Raw genomic sequence first — 18,006 nt, 5'->3', positions numbered from 1 at the left:
GGTACCAGTATCTTGCAGCCGGTCCGGCGTACCACACGAGATTGGATTCACTTGGGTCTTTCAACTTGTCCAGGCTCTTGTTGAGAAGCAAACCCTTGCGTGGCCTTCTCCCGAAGAGTCCTCCCCTGAGTAACTTCACAGTTGCTGGGCCTCTCCACTAGCTGAGATGGCACCGGATCACCTCCAAATTCTTCCTTCAGTTTCCTTGCCTCGGGCTAGCCAGCCCCGAGATGTGTGATTGGGTGGATCCGCACCCCAGGCCATGGGAGTCCTGGGGGCTGGTCAGGAGGACCAGGACCAAGCAGTCAGGACATACTTCTGGACCGTAACCCCCGAAACACGTGACATCCGCACCTTAAGTACCTCTCCCAGGAAGCTCAGCAAGAGTGACACTCCCACTGGGCTGGTTCTGAGAGAGAATAACCTTAAAGCAACTAAACTGTGTTCTGCACCCTGCCATGATGCCAGCACCACCTATGGCCAGGCAGAACACCTGACACTCCAGCTAGACTGGTGCTGTTGTCTAAATTTAGGATAATTGAACCCAAAACCAAACTGTGGTTCAAGGGTAAAGTTAAATGAAAAAAACACAGAGCGTGTGCGCTTCAGGAGCCGGCGCTACAGAGAGATCCAGCAAGCTACACGAAAGGGGCATCACTGCTTCCATGAGAGATCGCCACTACCGGGCCCTGAGTTGCAATTGTCCCCTGTTTCTGGATGCCAGAGAAGATGAGGAGACACAACTACAGACTGCATGGTGGTGAGTTACACATTTCATAGATGGCACTGTGGTGAGAGGCCTGTGGACCACACCTTTCTCACCCACTTCTTAAAAGGGACAGTGTCACCTTCCCTTGAGATACAATTTGGGTAATTATGCCCTATACTGTGGGATCAATTTAAACCTGAGAGCTCAGAAACAGGATTTCTGGGCCCCAAAGTTTAATATTACACTGGCCAGTGGGAGGGGTTTTGAGAGAGTGAATGATCTTTTACCTTTCAGTACCGCCTCCTTAGCTAGGACCTTCCTAGATTCAGGGTTGAGGTACAAAGATGCTTTGAGATGTCCTCTCGTTGGTGGTGTACACAATTGTTATCTGTCATTGCTGTTTTCTATTGCCATTCCATGTGTTACTTTTTAGGGAGTATTTCCCTAAATAAAACCTCTCTCTTTACCCTTGGTGTTTTTGAGGTTGTGGCATTGCCAGGCGGGTTGTTGTCTTCTGGAATCAGGGGACCCATCCAACAGCAATTTTTGTGGCTGGAGTTCAACTTTAATCACATTGCTCAACTGCCAGTTTCAAAGGGTGAATATGACACACTGGCGGTTCTTTCTTTTCTCCATGGTCTCCATTTTTTGTCCTGTTCTTCATTCCTCCACAAAAGATGACATGGTCACTCAAAAGAAAGCTCCTGTCTAATGAGTCTGGAACTACTTGTAGCCATCATCCAGTGTACCCTTTCCCAACCTGATTTTCTGAAACTATACTTGAATCTGTCACATGTGGCTTTCTATGACCACCCTAAGTCACATTCCAAGTTTACATAGCAGGACAGTACAGCTGTTGCACTACTTTTAGGTGATGTTTATAGATGCTGATCTGTCAACGCTGACAACCCCAGGTATCAAAGGGTTCTATAAGTGGGCTGTCAACTATGACACAAGCATGACAAAATTAAACAAGAACAGCAGCCACTTATTTTAGGAGACATTTCATCCACAGTGCTCAGCATCACTAAGAACTCTGTACAAACTATAAAAAAAATTGTAAGTATAGGCGTTTCATTTGGTTGTATTAGGGAATGACGATCAATGTCACAGACACAAAAGCTAACATAAAGCTGCGTTCAGCCAATGTGTCCATGCGCATCATAACATATAGGTGCGTATTTTAGGCCAGCATTCAGGGGCATAAAAAATTCTCCAAACCTACGTACAGAGGGAAGCTGATTGACAGAATTTACACTTATAAGCGCATAAACGCATGGCCAGAATAATCAATATTCTAGTCAATAGAATTTGTTTTTGTGCATTCGCATCTAAATGCCATAAATGGCCTGTAAATGAGCAAAAACACATTACGTGTCAAAACAAGTATTTTTTTATGTTGGGTTTTTCTGTCAGCTACCAGTAGAAAGATCCAGTGCAGATAGAAGTTTCTGTTTATATGCCTGCATACATGTAGGGGTTTGAATGGTTGACACTTCCTCCATGTTACCCTCATTGGGGGCCAAGGGTGGGTCACATAGGAGGCCTACCAGGTGGTGGGTTCTTCTGGGCAACGCTAGGCACCTGGGGATAGGGTCACTGTCTTACACACGGGGTACCTTTGCTTGAACAAGTAACTTGAACTCTAGCTAACTCTCTTGATATTAGTATACACTACTACTTCACCAATACATTTAGGAGGGACACGCTGAGCAAATGACCTCGCCGCCTGTCCTGTGTATCTCCCCTACCTCATTACCAGTAACTGAATGGAGCTCCACCATGTGTCTAGCGCATTCTCCATACGTGCACTTACTTAATTTATCCTCCTCCATACCTGTGCACAGGCTGAGGACATCTGTGGCGCTGATCTTCTCCCATTGCTATGGGAGATGCACCACTCACAGAGAGAGAGAGAGTGCAATAGAGAGTGAGGCAGGTTGGATAGCCTTTTTCCTGCGAAAGACTATCCCACCTGTCACATGTACACACTTACAATAGGCTGCTTGTAAAACCTTTGTTACCCTTGGCAACAACTTGTGTAAGCACACTGTATTAACTCTTGCACTGCTGTCTTCATACCCCAATGCGTTTAACTGGCCTGAGCTGTAGACTATGTGTGCTGGTTACTTGCATTACACCCCTTGAGTAACTTCAGACTAGGCCAGGACAAAGTTTCAAAAGCTTTAATGAAAACTCTCAGCGTGCAGAACAAATTGTACAGTCTCTTCCTAACATCTTTAGTCAACTCAGGCTTGATGGCTGTCCCAGCATACCTGCATACGTTAAAATACACCGTCTTTAAGGTAGGGCAAAAGGGGCAGCTGCCCTGGGCCCTGTCATTATTGTGGGGCCCAAAGCAGCTACTTCATACTTGCCAACTACCCCAGTTTACATTCCCTTGTCCCTTGAAGTTTTAGTCATGTGCTGTGTCCTGATATCTCAGTGTGAAGTGCTGTTACTAATGCTGCCCAGCTCTGGCCTATTGTTGTGTACAGATGACTCACCTGCAGACCCTGTGTTTACATGTAAATAACCGGCATTCATATGTAAATAGCCACGGCATTACTAAGTAAATAGCTGTGGCCCGGAAGCATTATGTAATATGTAAATAAAGGTGGCATTCATATGTATATCATGTTCCCCTGCAGTGAGGAGATGATGTGCTGTAACCTCTAGCAACTAATCAGTGAGCCGTAATGTGTGCTGTAACCTCTAGCAACCAGTCAGTAAGTAGTAATGATATGCTGTAACTGCTGGCAGCCAATTGCAATTGCTGACTGATCTGATACAGTAAACTGATTTTAAGTCTAGCTGCTTTTTATTGTATGTCTCAGAGCAAGTGGAGACTGAAATTGCATTGGGGGGCCCAAGAAAATTTTTGCCCAGGGTCCAATCAATATTAAAGACTGCCCTGATTATGGCAGAGCTCCAGATCTGGTGTCTTCGGGCGTTTTGTAGATCTTAGAGATTCCATACTCTGTAGGATGGGTGCTCCAGCTTCGGGCTGTATAGATCGACTCCAGCAATGGCAACATATCTCTCAGCATCTCTCTCTCCACTGCTCACTCTCCCTTCTGGGCTGGACCCCTGTCCACAGGATCAGTGGGTCGGACCTAAAAAAGCCAGCCATGGAAGAACCAGGAAACAATAACACTAACCCTCCAGGCTGGAGCAGCATACAATTCAACCTTCCTACATGCATGAAGCTATAGGCCCCTTGCACACAGGAGTAGAAATGCCATAGTGATCTAGATATAGATGAATAGTTGTCTATGGAACCATAATTAGAGCTGTGTGAAGATGAATAATAGAGCGATGAATACAGACCTGCAAAACAAAAATTACAACTTTTATGTTTGTGTACAATAATTTCTGTGGGTATGAGTGTTTATGTGCACATACACAAGTTCACGTGCATATATACGCAAATTTTGCAATCATTGCAATGAAGAAGAATTTTATGCTTGTATACGCTTAAGCGTATTTACACTATTTTATGTTCATTTACGCAAGGTCTTTAGGGAACATTTTACTCTGGATCTTTTTGCCAACAACATCCTGAGTATAATTCTTATTATTCCTTGAAAAAGTGCAGCGCAATCACAATATAATCAAAAGAAATGCACTACTGATGTGCATTAATGTGCAAGTCTAACTTCAATGCAATTGACAATATTGTTTTCAATGGTGCTTGCCTTAATCAATTGACTCAGCACAGTGCGTTTTTGGAAAAGGTCCCTGCCCTAATTTGGGGCGACTCCAGTACAATTTCAGCCCCATAAATATCTGCATTAAAGTGATCATAAAGATAAAAAAAATTAAAAACAACCCTGCTCAGTGCTTTCATAGCAATCCATTAGCTATGGCGGCCCTCGTGCGGGCTCGATCCAGACAAACGTCCTGTATGTCCATTGACTCACAGAGTGTGTCTTGGCCCAACATCCCAGTTCCACCTCACTGGCTTTGATTGACAGCAGAAGGAGCAAATGGCTTCCTCTGCTGTGTCTGTGCCAATTAGGAGGGAGAGAAAGAGCAACTTTTGTGCCAATCACTGGACTTAGATTGAGCTTAGGTAAGTGTAAGGAGGTTGGACAGGGAGCTACCTTAATGTATAGAATGCAATACGGTAAAAAAAAACGATTGCCTTTAGAACCACTTATGCCGCGTACACACGATCGGACTATCCGGTGGACTTAGTCCAGCGGACAATCCGCCAGACTATGGTGGGAGTCCGCCGGACTTTTGAAATGAACGGACTTGCCCACACATGGAGTAAAGTCCATTCATTTTAAATGTGGCTCCAGGTAGCGGGGACTAGTGAGGAAGTGAATGTCGCCGCCTCCATCGGCGATATTGACACCTCGCTAGCCCCGTCACCTGGTATGGATTTTTCAGGGGAAGTCCTACCCCGAAAAAACGGCATTGGGGGTCCCCCCAAAGTCCATAGCAGACCCTTATCCGAACACGCAGCCTGGCCAGTCAGGAAAGGGGATGGGGACGAGCGAGCGTGCCCCCCTCCTGAGCCGTACCAGGCAGCGTGCCCTCAACATGGGGGGGTGCTTTGGGGAAGGGGGGCAATGTGTACCTTGTACCTTGTACCAATGTTGATGAGGACAAGGGCCTCTTCCCGACAACCCTGGCCGTTGGTTGTCAGGGTCTGTGAGCGGGGGGCTTATCGGAAACCGGGAGCCCCCAGATACCGGCCCCCCACCCTATGTGAATGAGTATGGGGTACGATGTACCCCTACCCATTCACCTGGTGAAAAAACTGTAAAAAAAACACAAGTTTTTAAAATAATTTATTACGACAGCTCCCGTAGTCTTCTCTTCTTCTGTCTTGGGGATCTTCTTGCAGGACTCCTCCGCTATCTTCTGATCTTTTGCTAGCTCTTTTACTAGCGGAGGAGCCTGGCTTTCTTCTTCGTCATCTCCGCCGCCATCTGGGGGTCTTCTTCCAACTTCGGGGTCTTGTCTCGGCAGTCCAGCGGACAGTTTTGAGTCAAACCTTCTTTCTAAGTCCGCCAGACTTTTGGAAAGAAAAAGTCAGCCGGAGCCAACACACGGGCAATCCGAGTCCAGAGTCCGTCGGATAGTCCGATCGTGTGTACGCTGCATTAAAATCACAGAAGTCCCATCAGCATTAAATAAGGAGACTTTGATGAGATCAATGTTTTTTTTTAACCCTCACCTCTTCTCCCAGGTCATCCTTGCTGCGTAAAAAACTCTCCTCCCAAGCATATTCCATTTACACCTGAGCATAGCGAAAAATGTACGTTCTCGTTCGTGGTTTCTGAAAACAACCCAAAGTAGCTCAAGGACCTTTTTTGGTTATGGCTTTTTTCAGTGTACATTTTGTCCGATTTGTAGCACATTTTTTCAATTGGCAAAACACGTGTCTGCTAACCATGATTAACATTTTGTGTTCGCAAAAAGTGGTAGTAAGCTCTCTTTTGTTTTTTATTGTTGACAAGTTTAGGAGATAGTCTAGGAGCAGCCAGTGACATCGCTAGCGCATGCACTCTGAAGGAACGGTATACCCGTGCCATTCTTTCAAAGCTGTGTACCATGGCCAAGACTTCCGCGCAAATGCATGGGACTGATGAAATCGCAGCTTAGCCATTGAAGCGTCCACAGCCCCCGAACCCAGGAGGAAGATCGGGTGAAGATAGAAGCCTCTGCAGCAGTGACTGTGCTCCGCTGGAGGGCTTCATTTCAAGGTAGTCCTTTCATAATATGCTAGTATGAGATGCATACCAGTACATTATGATATTGCCTTGCAGGAGGAAACTTTTTTTTAATAACAAGAATTTACTACTGCCTAAAAAAACAAAAAACAAAAAAAAAACACTGATATCATCAAAGTCTCATAGGAATGCTTCTTATCTAATGCGACTTCTGTGAGTAAGGTTGCACCAAAGTCGCAATCAAGTAGCACTACTTGAGCTCAGCTTTTAAGTGTATCTAAACTCAGGAACATAAGCTGACTTGCAGCTTACTGCTTTTTTCTTTTTTTTTCAAGCTTTTTTGCATTATTTTAACCTGGTAATACTGCCAATAAAATATTTGTAATAGTTCATTTTTTTCTTAATTTTTCTTCTCTGGTCCCTGCTGGTGCTCCTGGCCCCTCTCCCCTGCTGAGTGCCCAATAGCTAGCTATGAGACACACAGAGTGCGGCTCAGCTGCCTCCTCATTGGCTGTGATTGACAGCAGCGGGAGCCAATGACTGCTGTGTCTCAGCCAATGAGGAGGTAGAGACCCAGGAGAGCTTCTACTCTTGTGCACATCGTTGTATCCAGATTGGGCTCAGGTGAGTATTAGGGGGGCTGAGGGGGGATCTGAACACTGAGGGTTTTTTACATTCATGCATAGAAAGCGAGGCCTGGAGCAAAAAGAAAAAAAAAAGCAGAGGGCAGACACGACAGTGTGACGAGGAGAGACAAATTAGTAGGGGGTTATATTTGGTTGTTTAAAAGAGAGGGCTTACCTGATTGGGGGTAGTGTGTGGCTGGGTGGGGTCTTGGGCAGCTTAAGGAGGGGTGGCTTAGCCCTGGCGTCCAGTGGAGTTCAGCGGACGTAGGAGACAGCTTTGCAACCACCGTCCCTGTTCTTGTCATTTTTATTGATAGGACCTGTTGAAACAATGGATGTCATGGCAGCTGGCAGTTGTTGGTCTTTGCTGGCAGTGGAAATTTAGGCTAAGTGAATAGATCAGGACCCATCGGGGGGTGTGTCCCTCTGGTGCATTCCAGTTAACGACGGTTTAACTAGAATATGGAAATGGTTGCACTGCGGATAGTGTGTTGTCTCCAAGCAGGGATGTTTGGGCTGAAGGCCTTTTATGGTAAAAAGTCACAAAGTGTATAATGGAACATAGTTTTGGGTGCCTTCAAAGACCTACAGGCTTAGTGATGATCTGTTTCTGTTTTAAGAAGTGTTTCTCCTTTATGTTAATTTAAAGTGATTGTAAAAGTGATCACCTTGTAAAACAATCTGTCATTTTAAAATAGAAATAAAAGGCAAAACATTTTTGTATAGATATAAAAATACATTCTAAATACCTTTTTTCTCTTTTTATAAGTGATCACATTCCGTCTGTTCTCAGCTGCTTAAGAGCTGGGGGAGGAGAAGCAGCAGCACACTGAGCTTCCCAGTGAATGGCTGTGCAGCAGGGGAGTATCAGGACAAGTCTGATTATAGTACACTATAAGAGTGTGAGAGTACACCGAGTTCAGTTTCAGTGTGGTCAGTTTTTAATCAGTTTTTAATAGGAAAGCAGAGGGACTGGCAGGAACTAAAGGGATTTCACATAAAGGATGCAATACAAAGAAAACAGGATACTTCCTCATACAAGTACATGGTACAGCAGGCACGCACCAGGAGGAATATGAAGTGTTGGGGTAACAAATGCTTTAAGTTGAATTGGTAATAAAAGGCTGCTATGGCTATTTTCACGCCAATAGTTGTATGGTCTCCTTTATTTGTATATGGTAGTTGTATGGTAATGTAAAAGGGGGGTGGGGTGAGTCTTGAGTATGCCCTTGCAGCCATTGTTAGAGTTGGGGGACATCTGTTCTACACTGTTCATGCATGAAAATAAAAAAAACCTTCTGCTTTTAGCCCCCATTCACATTGGAGCGACTTCGACCTGTCAAATACATTGCACCATCGCTGTCAAATGCGTTGCACCAATTTGAACAGGGCGATTGCCAGCAACAGGATGTGACTTGTCATGTGATTTGACCAGTAAAATCGCATGACAAGTCACATCCTGTTGCTGGCAATCACCCTATTCAAATCGGTGCGACACCACCTTTGCAGTGCCACATAGATTTGAAAAAAAGTAGTACATACACTACTTTTGGCGATTTCGACGAACGAAAATAGACATCCGTGCATCCGTTCATGAAGCAGCACATATGTCTTCAAGGTTGCAACCAAAGTCGCACTGACATGCACCTTTGAAATCGCGTGATTTCAGGTGAAGTTGGACGATTTCAAAGCTGCAGTCAGTGTGAACGAGGGCTTAGAACCACTTTAACTCACTACTTGTCCTAATCATACTTAAAGGGGTTGTAAAGGTTTGTGTTTTTTCAGCTTAATGTATCCTATGCATTAAGGTGAAAAAACACCTGTCAGCCCCCCCCCCCCCCCCGTTTTACTTACCTGAACCCTCAAACTTGTCCCACGGGGACAATCCGTCTATCTGCTCGGGGTTCTCGGCTCTTAAATGACGCGGCCTCCGGGCGTCTATGGCACGCCCGCAAGGTGACCCCCTAGGAGAGCGCTTGTCCGAGGGGGTTATCTGATGCGGGGAGGAGCTGCAAGAGCCGCCGGGGTTCCACAGAAGACGAGGTTTGGAGCTACTCTGTGCAAAACGAGCTGCACAGTGGAGGTAAGTATGATATGTTTGTTATGTAAAAAAAAAAAAAATGAACCCTTAGTGTCACTTTAAGCACCGTACACATGGGCTGAATGTCAGGAGACCAGGGGCGTTGCTAGGTGGCAAGAAGACCATGGGCTTCAGATCGGAGTCCAAGGCCGGAAATGGGGGGGGGGGGGTGGTGTATGTGACGTGGGATTTTTTTTTGTCTGGGCTATGACCTACCTGACCTACATACACTGACCTACCTGACCTACATACAGTGACGGTAGTAACCTACATACACTGACCTACCTGACCTACATCATACACTGACCTACATACACTGACTTACTTGACCTACATAAACTGACGGTAGTGACCTACATAAACTGACATACATACACTGACGGTAGTGACCTACATACACTGACCTACATACACTGACCGTAGTGACCTACATAAACTGACCTACATACACTGACGGTAGTGACCTACATACACTGACCTACATAACTGATGCTAGTGACCTGCCTACACTGACCTACCTACACTGACCTGCCTGACCTACATACACTGACATTTACATACACTCTCTGACCTACCTTAGCTCAGCCATGGTGTGCGTCACAGCAGGCAGTCAGTCAGTCAGTCGTCAGAGGAGGAGCTGAGGAGGAGAAGAGCGCCGAGTGGGAATGTGTGGGGCGGTGGCCTTCTGGAGCCTGCAGCACCTATAATGGATGACACACGTCCCGCGGTCCCGGAACTGAACCAGTGGGACGTCCATCATAGGCGTTGCAGGCTTCAGAAGGCGGGACCTGCTATGGCACTCGACCGCACTCGGCAGGACTCAGCCACACTCGGTGGCAGTTGGGACTCAGGCACACTCTGCGGCGCTCGTGATCAGATCGGTCCCGCCACTCGCCACTTGGGGCTAACAATGGAGAGTTGCATGCCTGAGACTCTGGGTTTTTTGGGGTCACATTTGGGGTTTCACCCCCCCCAGGCCCCCCTCTCGACACCCCTGCAGGAGACATCGGCCGGTTCAATAAAAATCGTCCGACATCCGGGCCGTGTGTATGACAGTCTGTCCAACAGAAGCCGTTTGGCCAGCTTCTGTCGGACGAGCATGCTGGAAAACCAGCAGCTGACTGACTCCTGATCAGCCCTCTCAGTCAATGAAAGAGAGAGCTGATTGGAGTGTTCTGGCGGGGGGGTCACTGTACCAACTTTGGATCGTTGGTACAACGGCTCCAACTGGCGTTGTCACTATTTTTTCATGCAACCTGCTGGGTTCTCTTCTCCATAATTGAGGGGGGGGGGGGTGTTTGTAGTCCACAGAACAAACAGGGAACAATTCTAAAGTATAGCAGTCCAGAGGCAGAAAGTTCAGAACGTCATCGGCTCACAAGATTTTTGGCTGGATATTTTTCTTGCACTTATCAAACAGCTATAGTAAAAATACTTTTAAATGGACTGAAAGAGAACAAATTGGATAAATGTAATGTTAGAGTGTACTTACACTTTAAGCAAATGAATTGCACTGTTTGTTCTTATTATTATTATACAAGTTTTATATAGGTGCCAACAGTTTGCGCAGAGCTTTACAACATGAGGGCAGACAGTACCGTTACAATTGCATTGTTTCTTCTTATTATTATTATACAAGTTTTATATAGCGCCAACAGTTTGCGTAAATGCTTTACAGCATGAGGGCAGACAGTACCGTTACAATTGCATTGTTTCTTATTATGATACAAGTTTTATATAGCGTCAACAGTTTGCGCAGCGCTTTACAACATGAGGGCAGACAGTACTGTTACAATTGCATTGTTTCTTCTTATTATTATTATACAAGTTTTATATAGGTGCCAACAGTTTCCACAGCACTTTACAACATGAGGGCAGACAGTACAGTTACAATTGCATTGTTTCTTCTTCTTATTATTATACAAGTTTTATATAGGTGCCAACAGTTTGCGCGTAGCGCTTTGCAACATGAGGGCAGACTGTACAGTTACAATTTCACTGTTTCTTATTATTATACAAGTTTTATATAGGTGCCAACAGTTTGCGCGTAGCGCTTTGCAACATGAGGGCAGACTGTACAGTTACAATTTCACTGTTTCTTATTATTATACAAGTTTTATATAGGTGCCAACAGTTTGCGCAGCACTTTACAACACGAGGGCAGACTGTACAGTTACAATTGCATTGTTTCTTCTTATTATTATTATACAAGTTTTATATAGCGCCAACAGTTTGCGCAGCACCTTACAACATGAGTGCAGACAGTACAGTTACAATTGCATTGTTTCTTCTTATTATTATTATACAAGTTTTATATAGCACCAACAGTTTGCGCAGCACCTTACAACATGAGTGCAGACAGTACAGTTACAATTGCACTGTTTCTTATTCTTCTTATTATACAAGTTTTATATAGACGCCAACAGTTTGCGCAGTGCTTTACAACATGAGGGCAGACAGTACAGTTACAATTGCACTGTTTCTTATTATTATAATACAAGTTTTATATAGCGCCAACAGTTTACACAGCGATTTACAACATGAGGGCAGACAGTACACTTACATTACAATTTATTACAAGAGGAATCAGAGGGCCCTGCTAGTTAGAGCTTACAATTAAATAAACCTCATTGTATTTAAATGAATCAATCCATTGCAGGAAGGCTATGTGACATTTTCAGCCTTTACGCACGCAATTTACTTCTTTCAATGAACAGAAAAAAAAAAGGAAAAAAAAAAAACCTCAACTGCATCAATGCCTGAGAGCTAGAAAATGATCTGGAATGCTAGTGCAGAGCTGGATCAAGGGGTAAGCACTAGGGATTTCTGACTAATGAGTATAGTCTGAATCTTCTAGGCGATAAAGTCTCCAGTTCTCAGCCCCCCTCCCTTCCCTCTCTGGCTCCCATCACCCTCTACTTCAAGTTAGAAACTTTTGGATGAAGAATGTGGGGAGGCTGGACTTCTTTCTGCACCCACCACCAGACACTCCCCCTGCCCAATTTGGGGGAAGCACTACCTTTCTTTCCTCCCAGGGAACACATCTTTACTCCTTTCTCTTCTGTCCAGTCTCCACTAAACAAAAGAAGCTCTGGGCACTTTACCACCCTCCAGAACCTGAAGGTACATACCTAGCTCTAACTGGCCAGGGCACACTCTCATTGTAGTTGCCTTTTAAGCTTTTTTTTGTTTTTTTTGTTTTGTTTGTTGTTTTTCTTTTATGTAGCATTTTATTTGTAATTGTTTGCAATGTGTGATAGTAATGTTTATTTGTTTTTAATGAACACAAAGTAGCATGAAGTGCGCCTATGCAGCTCAGGATCTTAGTGTGGATTCACACCTATGCATTTTTAGTGCTTTTTGCATTTTGCAGATTTGCGCTACAGTTCCATTTAACATGGTTTCTTATGGAACACGTTCTGTAGTGTACATCTGCAAAATGCAAAAAGCACTAAAAATGCCTAGGTGTGAATCCAGCCTTAGTTTGGAAATGTAAAAAAAAAAGGGCAATTTCTAAGTGTAAGTTCTAGTTTTTTAAGTCCAGATGTGCCCGTGCGCTGTTGCCATCCTTAAGAATTCCTTGGCAGTTGAAGGGTGTGCAGGGAACAATAGGATAAGGTCTCCATCTCATTGTGTATGGCTTTTCTATTTGTAGGAGCTATTTGGTCCTGCAGTGGCTTCATTGTTGTAGAACAGTTTGTCAGCTGTAGTGAACTCCAAGTAGAAAAGTGTGCAGTGTCAGCAGTATTATTAGCCCAGTTAGACCATCAAGGTCTAACTCTCGCTCCTTAGTAAAAAATCCTGTTTTTTTTTCTCTTCCACCTCTTCCAGTCTTTGGTAACATCCCCTCGACATATGTGCATTGCACGGTTGGAGCAATGGTTTTGAATTACAGTTCTGCATTATTTTATAGCTTTCAAGTCTCCTTTGTGCTTCATTTCAATGAAAGGAAAAAAAAAAAAAGCTTTAGTGTTTTTTTTTTGTTTTTTTTTTGAGAATGTAGGACTTACACGCTTCGATTTTATTATTCGATCAATGCACGATTTGATCAAAATGACCAAATCAGCAAACACAGCCATAACTTGCCTTCTGATTGATTTAGATTTCATTTCGATTGGATTCAATCAAACTGATCAATGATTGATCAATTTGGATCGATCAGCAGCACTAAGATGCTTTGGCCATGAACATAATCGTATTTGGATCGATCAGATTATGAGATTGCATGGTGATTGGTAATTTACGATTGTATCTTCCAACTATCGATCATAATCTTCCCTGTGTGGGGCATATCGATCGATTTGGGTTGCCAATCATGGGTCAATTATTCCTATTGAAAAAAAAAAATTGATCCTAAAAGAAACTGATCATTTATCAAAGCGTGTACAGGCACCAAAAGGCTGATGTCACACAGGCGATTTTGTAACAGAGAAAAATCGCTGCCACAAATCGCTAATGCCAGTGATTAACAGCGATTTGCAGCTATCAAACAAATCGAGGCGCTTGCGCTAGTGCTTTAGCACTTGTGCTCTGCTAAAAGTCGATCCTAAAAGAAACTGATCATTTATCAAAGCGTGTACAGGCACCAAAAGGCTGATGTCACACGGGCGATTTTATAACAGAGAAAAATCGCTGCCACAAATCGCTAATGCCAGTGATAAACAGCGATTTGCGGCTATCAAATAAATTCAGGCACTTGCGATAGTGCTTTAGCATTGGGTGTGTGCTCTGCTAAAAGTCGCTCTCAAGCAGCGATTTCTAGCTAAACCGTATAGGCGAATGAAGAGCGATTGTCTGAGCAACAAATCACTTAAAAAAATTGAAAAGTTTGCGACTCCATAGAAAATATTTATGAGTTTCTTAGTAAGATACAATGAGGGGCGGGTAATTGCTGCGAAAAATAAAATAAAATCACCCGTGTGACATCAGCCTTACGGATTGTTCTAACAGTGATTTAAGGTATTTAATGGACTGATTGGTTCAGGGTAATTAGCGGTGCCTTTTATTCCATGCTCACAGACTACAGTGCATTTTTTTGTCTTATAATTGCTTTAGTAATTAGGTTTCTACACTGTTAATGAACTCTAATCTTAATAAAGAAGGCTAGTTTCATGTGTACTTGAAACGTACTGTATGATGATAAATATATATATATATATATATATATATATATATATATATATATATATATATATATATATATATATATATATATATATATATATATATATATATATTATTTTATGCTGATCATAGAGATTTGCAAGCTATAATGGAAAATCTGTTATCTCAGTGATATAAAGAACGTAATCTCCGTCATTTTTTGTGTCCCATATTATATATTTGCTAATTCGTTAAAAAGTTTATATCGGTTTAGCGAGCAATAAAACGCATACGCCTATATATATATATATATATATATATATATATATATATATATATATGTGTGTTGTGCATTGAAGCCAGCAGCTTTTTTTAATGTATTAGGATAAAAACTTTGCATAGGACTTGAGTTTCATGCAGACCATTCTGAATGTTCATTTTATTTCTATGAGTGTTACGCTTAGGAACGACTGTTTGAATGAAGGTATTTTTTTTAAAAAGGGCGCGTTCCGTGAGATGGCAGCAAAGGGATGTTGCTAGCAAGTGGAAGACAGGGCTGTCCTTGCAGCTGTGGGCTCCTTCTGAGCTAACTGCTAGGCTTCATGTTAATTATGAAGGAAAACATCTGTGAAAATATTGAAATTACTAATGAAATAATATAGAGCTGTAGTAGAGCTGTAGTAGAGCTGTTAAACACTATTATTGATAGTGCGATAGTCGCTTAAGGTTGTATAAGCATGCATCTGATTTACAAAGCTACAAAAATCCCACCAATGAATTCCATCTTGGTTTTCACAGCACCCAGACCATTTGCCAGGTCGCAGAAGGAGCTGACACTCTAAGCTATGTGAAAGCATTCCATTTGTAGATTGTAAGCTCTAACGAGCAGGGCCCTCTGATTCCTTTTGTATTGTAAGTGTACTGCCTTCCCCGATGTTGTAAAGCGCTGTGCAAACTGTTGGCTCTATATAAATCCTGTATAATAATAATGATATAATATATATATATATATATATATATATATATATATATATATATATATATATATATATATATATACATAATGATAATAATAATATTCATTTTGTTACAGTCACATTTAAAATGCCGTTTATTAAACCATCTTGAAAGTTGTGCTATACACAGACATATGAATCTGTTTCCTAGCCAGGAAAAAAAAAAAAAAACCCCTGTTGTATGTTTCTGCAACTGGGATCTGTAATAATGCGTAACAATATGGAAAGTCTGTTAGTATTTATGCGTGACATAGCTGAACTTCACAGGGTCATGTAACATCTGCAAAAAATACAGGAATTTTCCATTTTTTTTTTCCAGAGGCAATTCACCGTCCCATCCACATAAACCAGTGAACACCCACTACATTGCCTTGGGTGCAACCCACTTTCAGAATGTCTCATTTAGTACTTGGATGGCTAAAGCGGAGTAGGGGATCATAAGTGGCAAGTTAAAGCCCTGGTTTGGTCAAAAAAAAAATGTAAAATCAACACAAGGGACATTACTTAAAGTGGTTGTAAAGGCAGAATGTTTTTAACTTAATGCATTCTATGCATTAAGATTAAAAAAAAAAAAAGCTTCAGTGTGCAGCAGCCTCACTCGGCCCCTCGGCCTAATACTTACCCAAGCCTCATCTCGATCCAGCGATGTTGCACAAGAGCCACGGCTGTCCGGGACGTTCCCTCTCATTGGCTGAGACAGCAGAGGGCTCCATTGGCTGTCAAAGTCAATGAGCCAATGAGGAGAGAGAGGGAGGTTGGCCCGAGTGACGGATCCGTGTCTGAATGGACACAGAGTAGCGGCTCCGCTTGAGTGCCTCATAGCAAGCTGCTCACTGTTGGGGGCACTCGGCAGGAGGGAGGGGCCAGGAGATCCACATGAGAAAGCACAGGAATCGTGTTCCTGTGTGATTTAGGTGTGAACAGGGGCGGACTGACCATTGGGCCACTCGGGCACTGCCCGAGGGCCCCATATGACTAGGGTGCCCCATCAGGGTTGCCAGCCTCAGTAAAAACAGGGACAGTATGTAAAAATGTGTGTTTTTTTTACATCTGTCTCTGAAATGTCCCTTACTGACATCCTTTTGGTCTAAAAATCCCAAGATTATAGCTGCCCCACCTCTCCAGTACCTTCTCAGCCAATAGAAACATGTCTGTGTATACTGTGTGATTGTATACTGTGTGTGTGTGTTTACTGTGTGGCCCCATAATCTTTGATTTTCTGGGGGCCCCATAATCTCCTATTGCCCGGGGGCCCCATGAGTTGTCAGTCTGCCCCTGGGTGTGAACCAGCCCTCATAGGCGCTTCCATGAATGAAAAATTGTCTGTGAATGGAGGACAGACGGATGAAGAAGAGATCTACCAAAACCACTCCTACAGTGCCTTGAAAAAGTATGCACGCCCCTTGAAATTGTCCACATTTTGTCATGTTACAACATAAAACATAAATGTATTTTATTGGGATTTTATGTGATAGACCAACAATTGCCTTCAGAAGTCACCTAATTAGTAAATAGAGTAATGTGTGTAATTTAATCTTAGTATAAATACATCAGTTCTGAGAAGCCCTCAGAGGTTTATTTGAGAATCTTAGTGAACAAACAGCATCATGAATGCCAAGGAACACACCAGACAGGTCAGAGATAAAGTTGTGGAGAAGTTTAAATCAGGGTTAGGTTGTAAAAAAAAATCCCAATATTTGAACATCTCAAGGAGCACTGTACAATCCATCTTCCGAAAATGGAAAGAGTATGGCACAACTGCAAACCTACCAAGACATGGCCGTCCGCCTAAACTGGCAGACCGGCCAAAGAGTTTATTAATCAGAGAAGCAGCCATAAGGCCTATGGTAACTCTGGAGGAGCTGCAGAGATCCACACCTCAGGTGGGAGAATCTGTCCACAGGACAACTATTAGTTGTGCACTCCACAAACCTGACCTTTATGGAAGAGTGGCAAGAAGAAAGCCATAACAAGTCAAGCCATCACAAGGTGCTCTGGTCAGATGAGACCAAAATTGAATTGTTTGGCCTAAAAGCAAAACGTATGTGCAGCGGAAAACTAACGCTGCACATCACCTTGAACACACCATCCACACTGTGAAACATGGTGGAGGCAGTATCATGTTGTGGGGATGCTTCTCTTCAGCAGGGACAGGGAAGCTGGTCAGAGTTCATGGGAAGGTGGATGGAGCCAAATATAGGGCAATCTTACAAGTCTGCAAAAGACTTGAGACTGGGGCGGAGGTTCGCCTTCCAGCAGGACAACGACCCTAAACATACAGCCAGAGCTACAATGGCATGGTTTTGATCAAAGCATATTTGTGTTAGAATGGTCCCATCAAAGTCCAAACCTAAATCCAATTGAGAATCTGTGGCAAGACTTGAAAATTGCTGTTCACAGACGCTCTCCATCCAATCTGACAGAGTTTGAGCTATTTTGCAAAGAAGAATGGGCAAAAATTTCACTCTCTAGATGTGCAAAGCTGGGGGAGACATCTCCAAAAAGACTTGGAGCTGTAAGGCTCGATTCACATCTATGCATGTTGCTTTTGAGCATTTTTGCAGTGCTTTTTGCGGTGCTTGTCGCGTTTTTGGACACGCGTTTTTACCGTGATTTTGCCGCGTTTTGCGAACTGTGGTTGCTTAGCAACCAGATATATACAGTGAAAAAAACAAAAAAAAAACACAACGCAAATCGCGGCAAAATCGTGGTAAAATCGCGGTAAAAATGCGGTAAAAAAGTGGTACTTGCGTTTTTGATGCAGGTCCATTGACTTCTATTACAT

The 18,006-nt window shown here is 43.2% G+C and overlaps 1 protein-coding gene across 1 annotated transcript in view; it reads left to right on the top strand.

Moving 5' to 3' along the window:
• Positions 1-12,093: 12,093 nt before the first annotated feature.
• Positions 12,094-18,006, top strand: part of LOC143974655 (fibrillin-2-like) — a 214,387-nt gene continuing 208,474 nt past the window's right edge. Inside the window, exon 1 of the mRNA XM_077476264.1 lies at positions 12,094-12,225. The gene's annotated coding sequence lies outside the window, so the exon portion shown is untranslated. The remainder of the gene's footprint in view (positions 12,226-18,006) is intronic.

The sequence above is a fragment of the Lithobates pipiens genome, unplaced genomic scaffold, assembly GCF_037356315.1.
Source record: "Lithobates pipiens isolate NorthernLeopardFrog02 unplaced genomic scaffold, aLitPip1_a1.2 Scaffold_13, whole genome shotgun sequence".
Taxonomy (NCBI): domain Eukaryota; kingdom Metazoa; phylum Chordata; class Amphibia; order Anura; family Ranidae; genus Lithobates; species Lithobates pipiens.
Note: the sequence above shows the minus strand (reverse complement) of the source record. Positions and strands in the feature narration are given on the sequence as shown.